The sequence below is a fragment of the Brachyistius frenatus genome, unplaced genomic scaffold (genome assembly GCF_029030835.1).
Source record: "Brachyistius frenatus isolate BFR_SWC_R1_liver_20210118 unplaced genomic scaffold, ASM2903083v1 Contig_5, whole genome shotgun sequence".
NCBI classification, from domain to species: domain Eukaryota; kingdom Metazoa; phylum Chordata; class Actinopteri; family Embiotocidae; genus Brachyistius; species Brachyistius frenatus.
This window is the reverse complement of record NW_027210604.1, coordinates 9,229,578-9,246,796: the sequence shown is the minus strand read 5'-3', so window position 1 is coordinate 9,246,796 and position 17,219 is coordinate 9,229,578.

The following is a 17,219-nucleotide window of genomic DNA, read 5'->3' as shown; positions in this document are numbered from 1 at the left end:
GACGGAAAGGGCGTGAGGAGGAGGGGCGTGGGGGGGTTAGCGCGTGCGAGACACTGCAAGAAATGTCAGTTTTAACAAGTTTTTAAACATCCTCAGTGGTAAAATAATATCAGGTCTGAACACAATAAAGGCCGAGGATGAGTTAATTTACATTTTCCAGGGAAAAGTTCAAAGCCTGTCCAGTGTAATGATGCAAATATGCCTAAAGTAAACTGTTTTGAGGGAAATGCTTGCAACTTCTGCAGTGTGAGTACTTGTGTTATTCTTTTTTTCTTTGTAAACACAAAAACAAAACAGTGTAAACATATTAAAAAAAATAGCCTACATAATCATAAACCTACATATACACGTTCCAGAAACAAAACTGTGTAGAGGTGGGAAGTCTATTGTACAAATGTACCTCTTCTAAGTGAAATAAAGAAATTACCTACATTTATTCAACTAACGCAAAACTTTTCAAAAAGATGTACTTATCTGAGTGTGAGTGCTAATTTCATGGATGGTTTGAATTACATTGTTTCCAGGATGCTGCTTTCTTTCAAATGGACTTTGCTTCTGCATAGCTGATCATTTTTTACAGTGTGCCAGGAGAATGGGCTCAGAACTCAAAACAACGAAAGAGCATGCAGACATGCTTCTTGGTGTGAACTGTCCTTCCACATGAACTCGCAGTATATGTTTCATTGCTCAGGCCCTGTCGATAGAGCCGATCCAGGTGGAGGGCTGCAGTATTAAGGCTGACAACTGACTGAGCTCTGAAGATTGTCTTGCAGGGGACAATCAGAGGGGTGGAGAGGTGAGGTGGTGTGTGATGGGATAAGGTGGGGTATAGATACAGTATAGGGGACGAGGGGTGAAAGCGGTCTGCAGCCCCCTTGAAAAAGCTGTTAAGGCTGATATAGAGAGAGAAAGAGGAGGTTCCACAAAAGGTTGGTGAGACAGTAGTGTGGGGAGAAAAGACTTTCCATGGCTGAGGTATGTGATGTGTGACTCGGTTATTTGGATGTCAGCAACTTCACTGTTTAGAAACTGAAAAGACTGGTGGTCTGAGGAACTGTTGATTGATTGATTGAGTTGATTGAGAGTACATAGTAGCCATTTAGACTGAGGTGGAGTTGTCTGTCAATATGAGGAGAAAAGTGGTGACCGTGCAAGTGAAGAAGATTACGATGAGGCTCTTAAAAAAAAGCAAAAATCTGTCACGGAAGAATCAAAGGAGTTGGTTTGCAGCCACAAAAAGAGGTGCCCATAAAACTAGAAACTGACCTAGTAGACTGAAGAGCATGTGCCTTGAAGATGAGCAGAAAAGCATTTGCATGATGAAGATAAAGTGTCTGCTGATGTTTATGGGCCAAAACTTTGGCAGTTATTGACTGCTAATGTTTTCCACAAAATATCATGTTGTGTGATTTAACATGTATTTGTCCAATTACTTTTGAAGCCCTAAACTGTGTTTGTTAAAGTTGCTGCATTCCCCCACAGTTCTTTCTATATTTATGTAAATCTACTCAATTAAAACTGTGACTTGTCTTCTTAATGTAGTTGCCATCATTTAATTTCTTATATTATGTGCTGGAACTCAAGAGTCTGTTGGACTTTATGTGGGAATAATTGACTCCTGTTAAGTTATTTGAGGAATTCCGGTTGTCAGATTAGAGCGAATGGGCTGCTTTGTTATGCCATAACATAAAGAGAAGATTATAAAGACCAAGATTTCCTTTGTAAAAACTGACATGACAATAGGAAAAACTTTGAGCATATGACAGTTTGGCTATATTGCTTTTGTAAAACTATCAAAAAGATTCAAATAAAGAGCACAAAAAAGGTGTTAAACTATGTAATTACTGCACATATAAATGAATGTCAAGCATCATAAAACTCATCTCAGAGGAGACATCAGAAGCTTTGCAATCAGAGGCAGCAGTAAGAATTAATAAGGTGTTGTTTGTAAAATGCAGGGACAGTGCATCTGGTGTGATTGAAAGCAAAATTAGTTGTGGATCAAAATGTTTTATGTAATAATTTGGCAATCACATACTGTATCACAGTATGTCTAATCCGTTCTGACACATTTCTGTGGTAAAGGCACGGTGTCTCTCACTTGGATTGCATCTTTAGCTTGATTATAAGATGGCTTCTAAATGCACCCTATGCATTATTTATAAAATTAGCTTTGCTTATTGAAGTTGCCTACATACCTATACTCATAACAACATCATTTCAATCACACAAATAAAGCTGCATAGCAGGGAGTGTCCACCAGCAGGCAACACAAAGAAATATTAACATACTGCTAGCACTGTCATACCGTCATTTTCTCTGTACCTGCCTTCACTATCAGCTGTAGGTTCTCATTGCTTTCCTTCTTCTGCATGGTGATACTTTTAGATACACTGCTCTTGCCTATAGAAACACTTTGGCACACACACACACACACACACACACACACACACACACACACACACACACACACACACACACACACACACACACACACACACACACACACACACACACACACACACACACACAATTTTGTCTCTTGTTTATCGTAAAAGATTTTAATCAGTTTGTGGAAGACGTTTTATAAATAAACTTGCCTCGGCCTGCTGATCTCATTTTGGGTCAATCCACTTTAAGTGTGGCAGTAGGGTCACGCTGCACACCTTGCAATGGCTCATTTCACACTCTCAAAATTGGTGTGTGCCATCACTTGAGGCAAAGCCAGGAACCAGGGGGGTCTTCTCTAAAAAAGCGTTTGGATCCAGGAGAGTGGCCGGTCAGTGAACTGATAGAAACAGCACATTCAAGTTTCTGCCTCACCTGGGATTGTCTCAGCGCTCCAGATGGCAGATAAGACCAGTCACTAACTCTCTCCCTCTGTCACACACACATGTATACACACACACATACACACACACACACACACACACACACACACACACACACACACACACACACACACACACACACACACACACACACACACACACACACACACACACACACACACACACACACACACACACACACACACACAGCCATTAATGCACACCCTCCTCTCAGAGTTTCAAGTAACCACCACCTGCTCCTGGCTGAGACCATTGTTCACTGGTCCACCTAATGTAGGCTGACACATGTTGCCAAGCTGAGGGCCGAGCACTTTGGCTCAGATGGAACAAGGCGGGGCACAACATAAATCACCTAACCTTTTATATTGAAATTTTCTTTCATCCATACATCTGTGTTGTGTGTGTGACTGTTCAAACCTCGTTTGTCAAACCTGTACAAAGCCTTTCACAAAAACAAATGTGAAATAAATAAATTTGAAAAAATAATTTAAAAAAATAAATACAAAATAAAGAAATTCAAGCCTGTCAGTTGTGCATTTTTAAAAACTTAGTATTTCATATTTGTGTCAGAAAAAGGGACTTTTGCAAACACAAAAAACAGTGTCTCAGTGTATTTCTTTATCAATGCTCCTGTTCACTTCTCTGAAATCTAAATACTATATGTGTTGATTTACTGATTAATCAGGAAATCAGTTTTCCTGTCACCGAAGCCAATTACCTACCACAGTAAGCACAATACAATAATACTCTTTCTAATATTACACATTACATCTTCTCCACACATACTGGACTCATAACATCTGTTATTAACATACAGTTTAGATGTTTGTGTTATGACATCTGTGTGGGTGTTATTGCCAGGATTCGGGGGCTGTGGAGGACCCTCCTTTCTGCTTCAGTCCCCTGACATCCACTTTTCATTTTTCCTGCTGCATCCTTTTACTGTCTATTTGCAGCAAAAAGTATCACCTGGCAGATGAGTTACCAATTATCTGAAATAAGCATGAAATGGCTAATTGATTTCAAATCACCGCTATTCAAGAATTACAAGAACTCATCATATTATCTGTGGTAACATTGCTTTTAGCTCAAGATGTGCAGTTCAAGGTAAAATAAACGTGTTGTTACGATACATGCCAAAACTGGAAAATGAGATACATTCAGAGTAGGGGTAGAGAAGGAAAAAGCACATTAAAGAAGTTCTGCTGCAGTTCCGACAGCAAACTGAGAGGAAGGAAATTAAGTAGATAATACAACGCACCAGTAGCTGAAAAGTTCTTTACAGCCCAGTAGCTACTTTCCAGAATAGATGTATTACTTTGGTAGGAAGCCTGCTTCTCTCGCAGACACCTGAATGTTTTTCTCCCACTGTGTCGGCAGTATAAATGACCTTTCCTTCAGATTTTGGCAACCATGAAGTGCCACAAAGACCAGAGCTATTGCGGGCTGCCACACCACAAGGGGAGACTGTCTGCCAAATACAACCAGATCCAAAGCTCAGCAGCAGTGTTGAGATTAGAGTGGCACACCAATTGTTTCAGTACCACTCACTCGGAAAGTGTTCGTAGACTAAACTCTGCATACAAAGACGGTAGGGACTGCCTTTTTGTTAATGAGAATGGCAGCAGTCCACATTCCATTCAAAGGTGTCAAAGACTGTGTGGACTCCCTGTTTGTTTCATATTCATTCTGACAGTTGTATTCCTAAAAGGATGTATGCATGCGTCTGGACATGTAGAGTCTATACTTCTCTGTGCATCACTGTTTGATTTTTTTTGTGTGGATACCAGGCATTGATATATATATAAAACAAAACAATGTGTTAGTTTTGTTGCTTGGTTACTAAGGTTGAGTTCATATCTGGGTATATTCAAGAACAGAACAATTACTTCTGGTGGCTCTGAGGATGTCTGCTATTTACCGGCAGGCTTTTAAGGTCCTTTCACACTTGTTATTCTGTACTGTACTCGAGTACGTTTGAGCCTGAGGTCCTCTATATTTTTGATAAGTGTGAATCATACCCGGGGACAATTCAAAGATAAATTGTTCTCCAGCATGGTAAAGATTAATTATACCTGATGTGGAAGTGGAAGTACCCTTAAGTCTGGTTGTTTGGGTCTTTTAACTTTTTAGCGATTGTAAATACTTGTATGTGTTTTGTAAGTAAGTAAATACAAAAACTACAACACCAGTGCGACAGGCCATTTAGGCCATGAATTTTATCTGCAAAAACCAAAGCATCAAATGTACAGTATACCGCCATACTGTCCCACCGACACTCCTGTGCCCTTGTGCACAATTATACTGTCTTATATTACCATAATTCTTATGCGCTAGCCTACTATTTCGTTGCAACACACACAAATGGAGCAACGCTTGCAAGCTAGTTCAGGCAGTCAACTCAAGCTGCACTGCTCTGCATCATGTGACATGCTTCAAACTCCACAAACATACCTACCTTCTCAATTTCCCTGTCAACAACACTGCAGTACTGCCGCATGTGTTTTCAGCCCCTCCACCACCCCAGCATCCACCTGCAGGCTCGGAGGAGTTTAAGATATTTGCTCATCATTTCCTAATATCTCTATGTAATCACATCCTACGGGGAATGATGAGGACACAGCCTAGACACCACACTCTAAATGTGTTCTGCTGCTGTAATACACATTTAAAACACGAGTTGTGTGACTGAACTATAGTCATGCTTAGATAAAAGTTTCCAATGAAATCAAGAGAGAACTATAATACTGTGTAGGTGAGGCTTTGTTTTAAAGATTAGTGTCAGCTACTCAGCAGATGAGAATTTTAACTGTTCTCCTGTTCTGTGAAACAATCTTTCTTTAATTAAACATTACTTTTTTCCACACTCGAATACACCCTCTCACATACAATACTATATATTTTATGGATGCTGTCAGCGGAAAAAAAACATTTTGTCTGTATTACAAAGGAAACACAACTAAACACAACTCAGACTGGAAAATATCTGAAGGACTCTGCAAATCCAATCAATTAAAAATGTGACAATTCTAATTTCAGGATGTTCTGTGTTGTTATCTTCTTGTTGGATTGAAATAATGACCACGCTTCTTGAAAATGATGCAGAAGTGTGACCTGCGTGACAGATAGAAAGGCTTGTTTGTGCATGCACCCATCAGTTTGATTCATATATTTAAGCTTCTAAAGGTCAGAATCCTCTTCCTGTATGTTTTGTTGCCTGTGAAATGTCACATTATGTCTTGCTGCTAGTTCAACATAGCTTGTGTGCCACAGTCATTTCAGGGACAACAACACCGGCACCAACAACCTCTCAACCCCTTTTTTGATTATTAAAGTTTTATTGCAGAGGGATATGAGAAAGGTAATTTTAATTGTGTTGGCATAGTTGTTGCAAGCGTAAATACATTTTAATATAACACTGTTATATTATCTAATAACATAATCTGTACTTCATCATTACTGTTCTGAAGTTCTCCTATATGTTCCTGAACATATTGGTGAGACCTTTTGCAAGATCTTTGTTCCTTGTCTGTGAACAAAGAGGAAGCACGACTGAGTTTAATTTGTTAAATGCACATTGGAAATCAAGGCCTGACCATTGGAACACAGAGGCTTCTAGTCTAACCTATATTCTTGTCTCGGTTTCTCCCTCAGTCTGTCTCTCTTTGTGTTATTTTTATGCCTTTCTGTGTGTCTGTCTATGCACTTGTACAGAATATCCAGCACTGGTCTAGAGGGAGGTATCCAGGGCTGAATCCACCAACTGTTTCCTGGCAGTCAGGGATACATTATTAGCCAGTCCATTTAAGTTACATTTCCGTGTTTGATTGCCATATTCAGCTAAGCACTGCCAGTGATGCCAAATCAGTGGGAGTAAAGCTAAGATCAAGTGCAAAAAAGAGCCTTCTAATGCTTCAATTTTCCAACCGCACTCTGTGATTATGGTGGCAGAAAAAAATGAATAAAGCACCTGAAGGAGAGAATTCTGAATGTAAAATGATGATTAGTTACATCAGAAATAGCCATTTGATGCATTATATATGGAGACATAAAAATATCTACAGTATATAAAGTGAGTGCTGGCATAAAATCAAAGCACATGAGAGCACATTATGGATTACTGAATAATCGATCTAAAGACTAAAAGAATAGAGCACATATATAGTTATTCATTTAAATGTTTTGCTTTTTTTCAAATAAGGAACAAGCACTTATGCTCTCTCTTTTACACACACACACACACACACACACACACACACACACACACACACACACACACACACACACACACACACACACACACACACACACACACACACACACACACACACACACACACACACACACAAGTCCAGTTATGTGCTCCATCATTTGTCATTTATTTGTAATATGAGTGTGACTGTCCACAGCTGAGGTATCTCGTTGGGCCAGAGACCTCTCACTCATGCAGAACCACACAAATGCCATGTGCACGCAAACATGCACACAAGTACTGTACACACATGAACATACACCGAGCCGGAGTGTAGACCAAAACCCAACAGAGCAGAACTTGCACAGATTTTGGGATGATTCACTTGAGAGGTGGGTCTTCAGTCCCCACACACACACACACACACACACACACACACACACACACACGCACACACACACGCACGCACACACACACACACACACACACACACACACACACACACACACACACACACACACACACACACACACACACAATCTCACTCACCAGCTCTAGCCTCTAGGTAAGGGAAGGCTCACGAAATTGAGTTCACGGTGGTCGCTTAGCAATGTTGAGCAGAGGGTGTGCTATCAAGCCAAATTGTTCCGGTTCCTCTTGGCTCCCCTCAATTCCGTTTGGGTGTTCAGGGGTGGAACGACGGCACAGTGATCTGGCGGCACTGACATTTAGAAAGGAGGAAGGGGAAAATAAAAGGCTGGAAGAGAGAATTTATCAGCCTCTCACATAAAAGAAGCTGTAACATGGACGAAAGAAATACAGCGGATCTTTGTTCTTTAAGGAAAATGGTCTGGAATTAGTTTTATTTGCCATGTACACTCAATCTATACCTTTTTCTATACAGACTTTGTAAAAATGAACTTTATTTGAACAGCATTTTTTCCTTAAAAAGTTGCAAAGTGCTCATTTAAATATTAAATACAAAGCTAAGTTTATGAAAGAACAGACATTTTTTGTTATGCTGTGTCTTCAGTCTAAATTAGTGGTACTTGGAACCCAACCGTGGCCACATATGGATGCACACTCTCATTCAAGTGTTCACACATTTTCAAAGCCCAGGGGTGTATGCGGCTAATTAGCAGATACCATTTTCCAAACTTCACTCTCAGCACTTTTCATGTTTTATTTCATTTGATTGTACGGCTATACAGGTAAGTGCAGGGAAATGGGTAATTTGGCAACTCATCTATTCCTACTTCATCTCATAGTAAGGGACCAAAATTACAGGCATAGTTTGATTTTTCAGCTTGTGGGGGCAAAGCTGTGTGTGAAATCTGCTAAATGTACTATCTTGTCTAAATTACTTTTCACTACTGAATGTCACCTTCCTACAGTCTGCCAAAAGGAGGTAGCTTGTAGATACACAGTTGTGTGTACGCTATGAGTGTGTTTTCTTAGTACCGCTAGAGGTTGTGAGAGACCTTGGCTACTACTGGTCCCGATGTTTTGCTCCACTACCTATTTGACTACACCCACTGACAGAGAGTGCCTATGCAGCTGTGCTGTAAACAACAAACAAACTGTCATTGCTATGACATTATGACCGATTTAAACAATCCAGAAATACTGGCCATCATGCTTTTCTTGAATTATGTGTTCATATCTCAAACTGTGATTGTTACGAAAGCTGTCTTTGTGCTTTACAATTTGGCTGTTGATTCTTATCAAACAGATTCAGCTGGATTTTTATTTTTGCTTACCGCAAATGGATGGATAAACAGAGAGTACAACAGTATACTGTATGTCTGATGAGTTTCACCTTGTGTTATTACTGCCTTTATTTTAAGTATCTGTTATCTCTTCTAATTAATCTCCCCCAAAATTCCTTCCTGTGAGACTGACTTTATCTGCCTTTACCAACGGTTTCTGCAGCCATAGAACTGTAAATGTTGATAAGATAATGTCCACACTTTATGGGGATGAATTTGGAAATATGTTTTTCCTCTTTGTATCAGTCCTCTATTTATACTAAGCTAGCATTTCTTACCTCCCCAAAATTGAGCTTTTGTTTTAAAGAATTGCTTTTATAGCAGCAATTTTAAGAAACCTTCTTTCTGTTGCCTTCAGTTAATTATCATCACTGATTGGTAAAGTCTGCGAGTGATGCATTTCAGCTTGCAATAAATGATGATACTGCGTGTAATTTGCCCAGAGGTGCTCAAACCTTAGCATACACCTGTACGTGGCAACTGAGTAGTAATTAGCAATGGCTGGCAGCTGATTCAGTTAAAAACATCTGTTACAGAAGAAAGATCTTTGATTCAGCATGAAAAACTACTGACGATCTAGCTGTTGTTTTAACTTAAGAAATAACTGGATATATCCATCGTCCATCAGTCAGCAAATCCAGGTTTCTATATCACAGAGATGAAGTGGCCAGTTGGAATACCAAGTCACCATATCTTAATCTGTTGACAATTATTGTCACTCTCCAAATTCTAAAAGAATGGAATTTGTTAAAACATGAAGATGAACCAGATGTATTTCATTACAAATAACAGATGCCCTTTTTTAAGAAAAAAATATAATCTGTTGTATTATATAAACTAAATAAGAATTTGTTAGTGAGTAGGAAAACAAAGTGACAATCTTTGGTTTTCTGTTTGATGCGGTGTAGGAAAAAAAATATGGCAGTAAGTTGGCATCCAACTGTGGCTAGCCTGGACAGGGTAGACAGAAGCTAGTGTCATGAGATAGAGCGCAAATGTTGGTCTGGACATAAATGTCGGAGGAAAAAAAGCACAGAAAACTATGCACACTTTAAAAAAAAAAAAGTGTAATACATTAGCATTTTATGCAAAATTAAAATTTTGTAAATACTATAAGTAGACCAAAAGTTGCATTATTTTCTGTTGCCAACAATGCAAATTGCTAAAATCTCCAAACGGGCAAGACTCCCATATTGTATCAGACAATGCATTTCAGGTCACCAGAAAATCAACTCGAAAAGCAGAACTTGTTCGTCAGTTGCGCGCATATAGTACAATGTATACGGTCTCTTATATCTGGCTTTTTATCTCATTTTATTTTTGCTTGAAGAAATGGGCTGCCATAAATTGGAAAACCAACTGTTGCAACAGTGTTATGGTTCACTCATCTTTAGAATAATTACAATTTGGACCTTTGAACTGTGCCAGATTTCAGCACAGTATACCTAACTCTGCATTCTGTTTTCCAACTAACCAGTACCATCCTCCCCTCTGCCTGCTAATTCATTAAAACTGCTCAGTTGCTATTGATTGGGATTTTAACCGAGCCAATCTCACTTTATCCGTGTGAACTGCAGCCAGCTGGTCCACACCAAACTGGCTGCCCACACACACTGCTGAAGGAGCCAGATCCATCTTAAACTGCTCCAATGACCTCTTCAGACCAGTATGCACTAAAACAGACAGCATGAGCTGTCACTTAAAGATGCTAGTGCTACTCTGTGTGGGCGTTATTACCCCATCACAGATAATACACTGCTAACCTATGCCCTGGTGAGCTCCAGAACTCATCTTCTTCAACAAAAGCTGCATTTATAATACTGTTTGATGACAGTGAGGTGATTTAATGATGAAGTGCTTACTAAAATTCAGACTTTTGGCACTTCAGTATGAAATACACGAGGCTCCATTTACATATCACATTGTTACCAGAGCAATGCACAATGTAATGATGCATGTGTATTATGATCAATTAATTTTCACAATGAATTGCTTAATTCTAATGACATTCATTACATAATGCTGTGAAATTATCCCTTTGGCAGCATTTTTGTCAGAATGTTCCTTCTCTTTTTTTTCAAGATGAGAAAAATTCCTTAAAAATCTTTGAAAGGTTTATGTTCACTGTTACTCATTTTTTAAAACATTTCCGAAAAGTGAGTCACGTGAACGGAGTAGATGAAATAGCTTCGCTTATGGTTTATTTATTATTCGTTTATTAATGTTTAATTGAGCGAATGATTTTGTTTACATATATTCATGTCTTCATCTGCCTCCTATGCGTCAAGGTAAACTCGCTCTGATTTAAAAGCTATTGCCGACTATACTGGAAAAACAACATGACTACTTCAAACTACAGCTTTGTCAGTTTCAGAAAATGGAAACCAAAAGGCTATCCAAGCTGTTGGCCTCACTGGCCATGAATTCTGATGCCATAAATTCTAGGATGAGCAAGCAAAAGTCAGCAGTCCAGTGTAATTCCAATACATACGGTGAGGACAGGTCAATTCTGCAATCAATCCAACTCACGATGCTGCATTGTAAAGAATTGTTTCATGATATAACAGTGAAGTACTGGCAGCAGAGATGCCAGCAGCATGCTGTAATTCTACAGCCTCCATACTGCTGAACAACTTCATAGCCTTTTACAGTAGAAATGAAATGCAGTATATTTCTGTGATTATTTCAATATACACAAATTAAGACACACCCTATGTCTCTGCATTGTGCATCCAAGTTTCAGTTATGACTCTGGGTGTTAGGCTTGTACTTACCTCTTAATAGAATCCTATGTGGAGGTTGTTGACAGTCCTGATTCAAAGAGGAAGGTCCTCAGTCAGGTCGTACTGATCACCACCTGGATGGTAATTGTTCCTCTTCCCAGACTTATTCCAGTTTTGCCACTGTAAAAGAGAAACAAACAAAATAATTATCCCCAAAAACTACAGAAACAGGAATGTACGACAACAAAACCTAATCAACGCTTATAAATCTGATAATAATGAATTGCCTTCAAATGCAATGTGGCAACGTCAGTCTGTCACAACAATACATGGATTGAGAGACAGACTAGAGAGAGCTCACTGACCTATATGAAATCCCATCCAAAGTCAATGAGGTTCTTTGGTAGTTTGGAGACATGTGTATTGACTGTGGCAGACTGCTTCTGGACCATCACACCCGTCTTCTTGGAGTCAACCCTGCCCTTTACAGCCTTTGTTCTTCTCTCTGGATTGATACCAATGAAGCATGTGAAATTAGAGTAGTCTAAGATCAGAGAACAAATGGGAAACTATTAGGAACACTTTATAGACTTAAAGGGTCTGAGTTTTCTAACAAGTGATATGAGTGACTAACCAGGATGGATATTGCTTTATTTTGTGTTTTTTCTGCTGCTTGAGTTCTTGGAATTATTAAATTTGTTGAGAACTGACAGTGTGTAACTAACTATACACTGAAGCCAGTTCACATATTATGCTTCTATTCAAGCTAAAGTAGTATGATATGAGAAGTGATTCCATGGCGTACAGTAGCGTTATTCAACAAAGAAAATATCAGATAGAAATAAGATATAGAGAGATCAGAGAGAAGCATCAAACAGCAGCATTATTATGTTACTATACTATACTATACAAGGTCATGTGAATGGTTCATGTTTTCAGTCTGCTGTAGGTTGAAATGTTTTTGTTATCTGACTTATACTCTGCTAATCATTTCTACCATACAATCAACCTGCTAACAGGACTGCCTGCCTGAGTTAATGACTGTATCAATACTGATAAGTAACTAAAACCATTTCATGCTAAAAAGTTCAAACGATCTCTCTGAGTGCGCAAACTAATGACTCATGGTTAATCTGGTACAATGACAGCAAGGAAATGAAGGACGTCTCATCTGTGAATGAATTTCAGAGAACATGCTGCCTTTTCTTAACACTCAGGATTAAATATATACTAGATTTTAAACAGCAGCGCATCTTGTTAAAGAGGTTGGTATGATGCACTCAGATACGACAAGGGCCTTGAAGGTGAACATCCAGCATCAAATGGTGGCTATCCTGAAACGTTTGAAAGGTGAAGTTATATTAACATCAGTATTTGCTGGCCACCTTGCATTGCATAAAACATCTGTAAACTGAAAGAACACTGACCAATCTGATATATGTCTAATATTGACATCCATACCAAGCAGTAACAGGTGAGGACTAGCAGGTGGACTGAAGGTGGTCTCAGTGTCAGCTGCAATGGCAGAAACCTGTGGGGATCAGGCAATCCTATTATGAATAGCATAATATGGCTTTTAAAGAGGAAATCATTATTTTTTCATGACAATAATCACAAAATATGGCACGAGAGTAAGAAGTAAAGGAAGGGGGATTGCGAAGTGTCCTCAGTAAACCTGCTGTGAATATAAAGAATTTAAAACACAGGACAAGAAAGAGAATATAAACTTATATCTGTAAGAAGGATCGGCCCTATTAGGCTCTCTCCAAAGTGTGCCATGAGCAGCTGAACACTACAAAGCACCATCTCATTATCTTCACTATTAGAGAGAACATCCTTGACATCTCTGTTAGAAGGTTTTCTCCTGGAGTGTTCTATGATGCTCTCCCACATTTCTCCATGTGGAGTTCCAGGCTATGAGCCACACTGATGTCTGTGAGCTACTCAAAATGAGAATACAGTATGTGCACCTATTAGGCTGTTTGCTTCTCATTTCTTCAATGCCAGGTGGGGGCAGTGCATTTAATGATGATGTTGTGGACCGAACGTGAGCTCCATTGGGTTTTCGACCTTTGCTCTTTCAGTTTCACCTGCGCCCACTTGTCTGTAAGTCACAGCACTATTAACCTTTGTTGGCTGAAATCAACAGTGAAAGCTAATGCTACCACCTGTTTCCTTGAAATGATCCCCACACCATTCCAACGTCACAAAAGGCTATCAGGTGCCAATCTTCAGAAAAATCATAGATGATAAATTATGAGTAGCCTTTGATAAAATACTTTGACCCAAAAATGGACATAAATACATGGAGTTGGAGCTATATACACATTTTGAAATCACACTCATTACCTACACAGCTTGCAGAGCATCAGTTTGATTAGAAACATTATTTTTGCTAATGCTACCTTCATTAATAAAATACCGGCGGGGAAAATAAGTTTGTTTTTAATCAATGTCTGATTTGTAGATAAACAATTTAATGGAATCAGATGACGATATGCCCTTTCAAATATGTTTCTGGAAGGAGTCCCCTCAGAACCTTTTTGTAATGGCAAATTGATCAATCTAATGCACCTAGACAAAACAGAACTGAAAGGCAATGGTTATTATTAAACTTCTTTTCAAGCTCCTTTGTGCAGCAACCAGTTTCCAAGAAATAGTGTATTGTACTGTCATTTGAGCATTGCTCCCTTGGCATCAATAGTAACAGCGTAGAGCCTAAAACCAGTTTAGCATTTCATTCTTTGGCCATCAGGATATGATAGTTTCTGGCAATATTACTATTTACTATTACTAACTATAAAAATGGCACAAAACTACTCAATAAACGCTTCCTGTGATAAAGCTGCAAACAGTCGTAGCATGGTGTTTGCATACTCATACTCTACACATTAAATGCTATATTTCTTATATATATATATATATGTTTTCTCAATATCAAAGATAGCTCTATACAGAATTATACAATTATAGAATATATTATTAAAATAGAATTATTACCTGTCAAGTTACATCCTGATGAAATTATGGTTCTTCTCACATAATAAGCCCATTCCAGAAAGAGTTAACAAACTCTCAACCCTGAACTCTGAGTTGTCCAACCCTGACATGGAAAATTTAGAGAACAGCTGATCTCTGTTAGTATAAGCAGCTTTGAGTATGTTCAGTTTGACATAGGCTCGAGTGTGGTGAATAAAAAAAAGCCAAGAACAGTGGAGCTCTGGTACTACAGTTCACCATGAGGTAAATACAGAGCAGGGCCTATGTCGTGGATTTTCTCTTTATCTAATTCTTGGTGAGAAAATGAAATAAAGGTTCTGGCGCCAAATGCCTTTGACGTCTTTTAATCTTTGCAAAGAGGTATCACAGTCACACAGAGTACATGAGCAGTCTGCAGGTAGTGAGAATGAAAGACCCCGAGTACAGAAAACAAGAGCCTTTTATGAGGGAGGTTATGCTATCTCTGTTCATAGCAGGTGGAGGACTCCCCTGCATGGGAAGAATCCTCCTGTATGGTTTCGGTTGTACTTCCTACCGTCTGAGGGAACACTTTGGTATCAGGGTCGAGGTCACCGTGTGTCAAACCATATGCAATAGAGAACAAAGACAACTTTTGTGTTACATAAAGAGAATATGACATAATCTGGGGAATATATATATATCAAACAGAATATATGTATCACATGGATAATGGTGTGGGAAATTAACATTACATCTACGTTTTTAATCCAGTGGAACAAGAAATATGAATGTGACAATGCACATTTATCTTTAAAAAGCGAGTGGCAGCAGTGGAACAGCCTGAGTTAGAGTGGAGAAGAGTCAATACATTTACAATAGTACATTTATTCAGCATATAGCCAACTCATTCATCATTTAACAGACTCAAACTCCGAAAATGGACAATGAAGTGCTGGGATCTGATTCTAAATTATACATTAAATATGTCAATACATTTATTCAACTGTATCTTGACAGGGACAAAACAGCAACTGAAGAAGAAAATAAAGGCTAGAGAAGACATACTTTGATGCATGTACCTGTGATTGTGATGTCATAGTCCGACCCAGTAATAATGACTTCAGTGATTTGCACTTACTAAAACTTTTGAGGCTTAGGCATTGTTTTTTTTTTCAGAAGTCCATTTTACATTTAAAAATCTTGCTCAACCGCATTTATTACCAACATTTCAGCATTAAGTAAATCTAACATCGTAGTTTAAACAAACTAAGACCATTATATAAAAAGAAAACAAACATTTAGCCCAGTTAAAATCTTAAAGTCCCTTCAGCTGCATAGTACCCTCACACTGAAATATTTACATTATCTCTAAAATGATGTGATAACTATGAATAGGCACAACTAATCACAACATGAGGGATGATTATCTAAAGGTCAGTTTCTTATGGCTTTAAACACTTGAATTTTTTTATTTTTTATAATGATTATAGTAATATATGTTAAATGTTTTAGTACAGTGGACGTGATGGACCTGCTGTTCCAGTGTTAGCAGAGGTGTAGCACCATAAATGCACCATTTCATACTATAAATAAATCAGTTTAGGGGCAGGTTCAAGTTATTTAAATGACTTATGATTAAGGATAAATATACGGTCAGCTGGATGTCCCCTTGTGCAGCCTATAGAGATGTGAGACAGCTTCTTCTCCATAATGTACCTCCTTTTTCCTACATTTACTACAAATAACACAAAATTGTGTCAGCCAAAATCTGTGACAGTGGCCACAAAACAACTTGGATTTTAGATGATTTTTCGGTGCTTGTCATCATAAAAATATGATTTTATCATAAAAATGGGATTTTATGATGCATCCTCATTTCACAACTGTATCTCTGAATCTGCAGAGTAGTGTAAAAAAAAAAAAAAAGACTGCGGTGAGTCACATAAGGTAGCACAGACGAGAAGACTCATGAAGAGATGTATTAAAAGTTGTTAGTGAGCAGCCAAAGCTCGCGCTTAAGCGCCTGAATTGATCAGAGGGTTAAGGCTGCAGGAAAAAGGGTAAAGAGAGATAATGGGATAGCGTATAAATACAGATTTGGGACAGTTACAGTTGGCTGGGTACAGACACAGGTGATCTGCTAGCAGAGGGCTAAAAAGTCTCTGAAATAATTTAAAAAAAAGAAAAAAAGAATCCTCAACAGTGTAACTCACGGGAGCTACCTTGGCCCAGCCAAGTCTGTTGAAACCCAACACACTGTCAGCACCTTTTTCAGTCACTACCATCAGCTCACCAATATTGAATTGGGAATTTGAGCAACAACACATGGGGACAAAAAAAAGAAACACCTGTATTAGTGTTTCTTTTCTTTTCTTTAGAAAAAAAAAAAAGCCAGACAGTCAGGGACGTTACATGACCTTTCACAACTTGGTCATCCACAACCTCCTGTCTCACAATGGGGACAGTAATTCATATATTTAAACATATAATTGGACATGGGAATAGTTTTCTATTGCTTCCAGGTCTACAACCAACACTCATATGAAGACCCTTTCAGTGATGAACAAGGGTTAGCACAGGCACTCAGGTAGTCCCATGCGCAGCGGGACACAATGCATCTGTGCAACAGTAGAATTTGAATCTCCTTTGTTGCATCAATGTGCCGGGGTGCCTAACACCTTGTCCGTGGGTTTGTGGTTCATCTCTCCTGGCACAGCTGTAC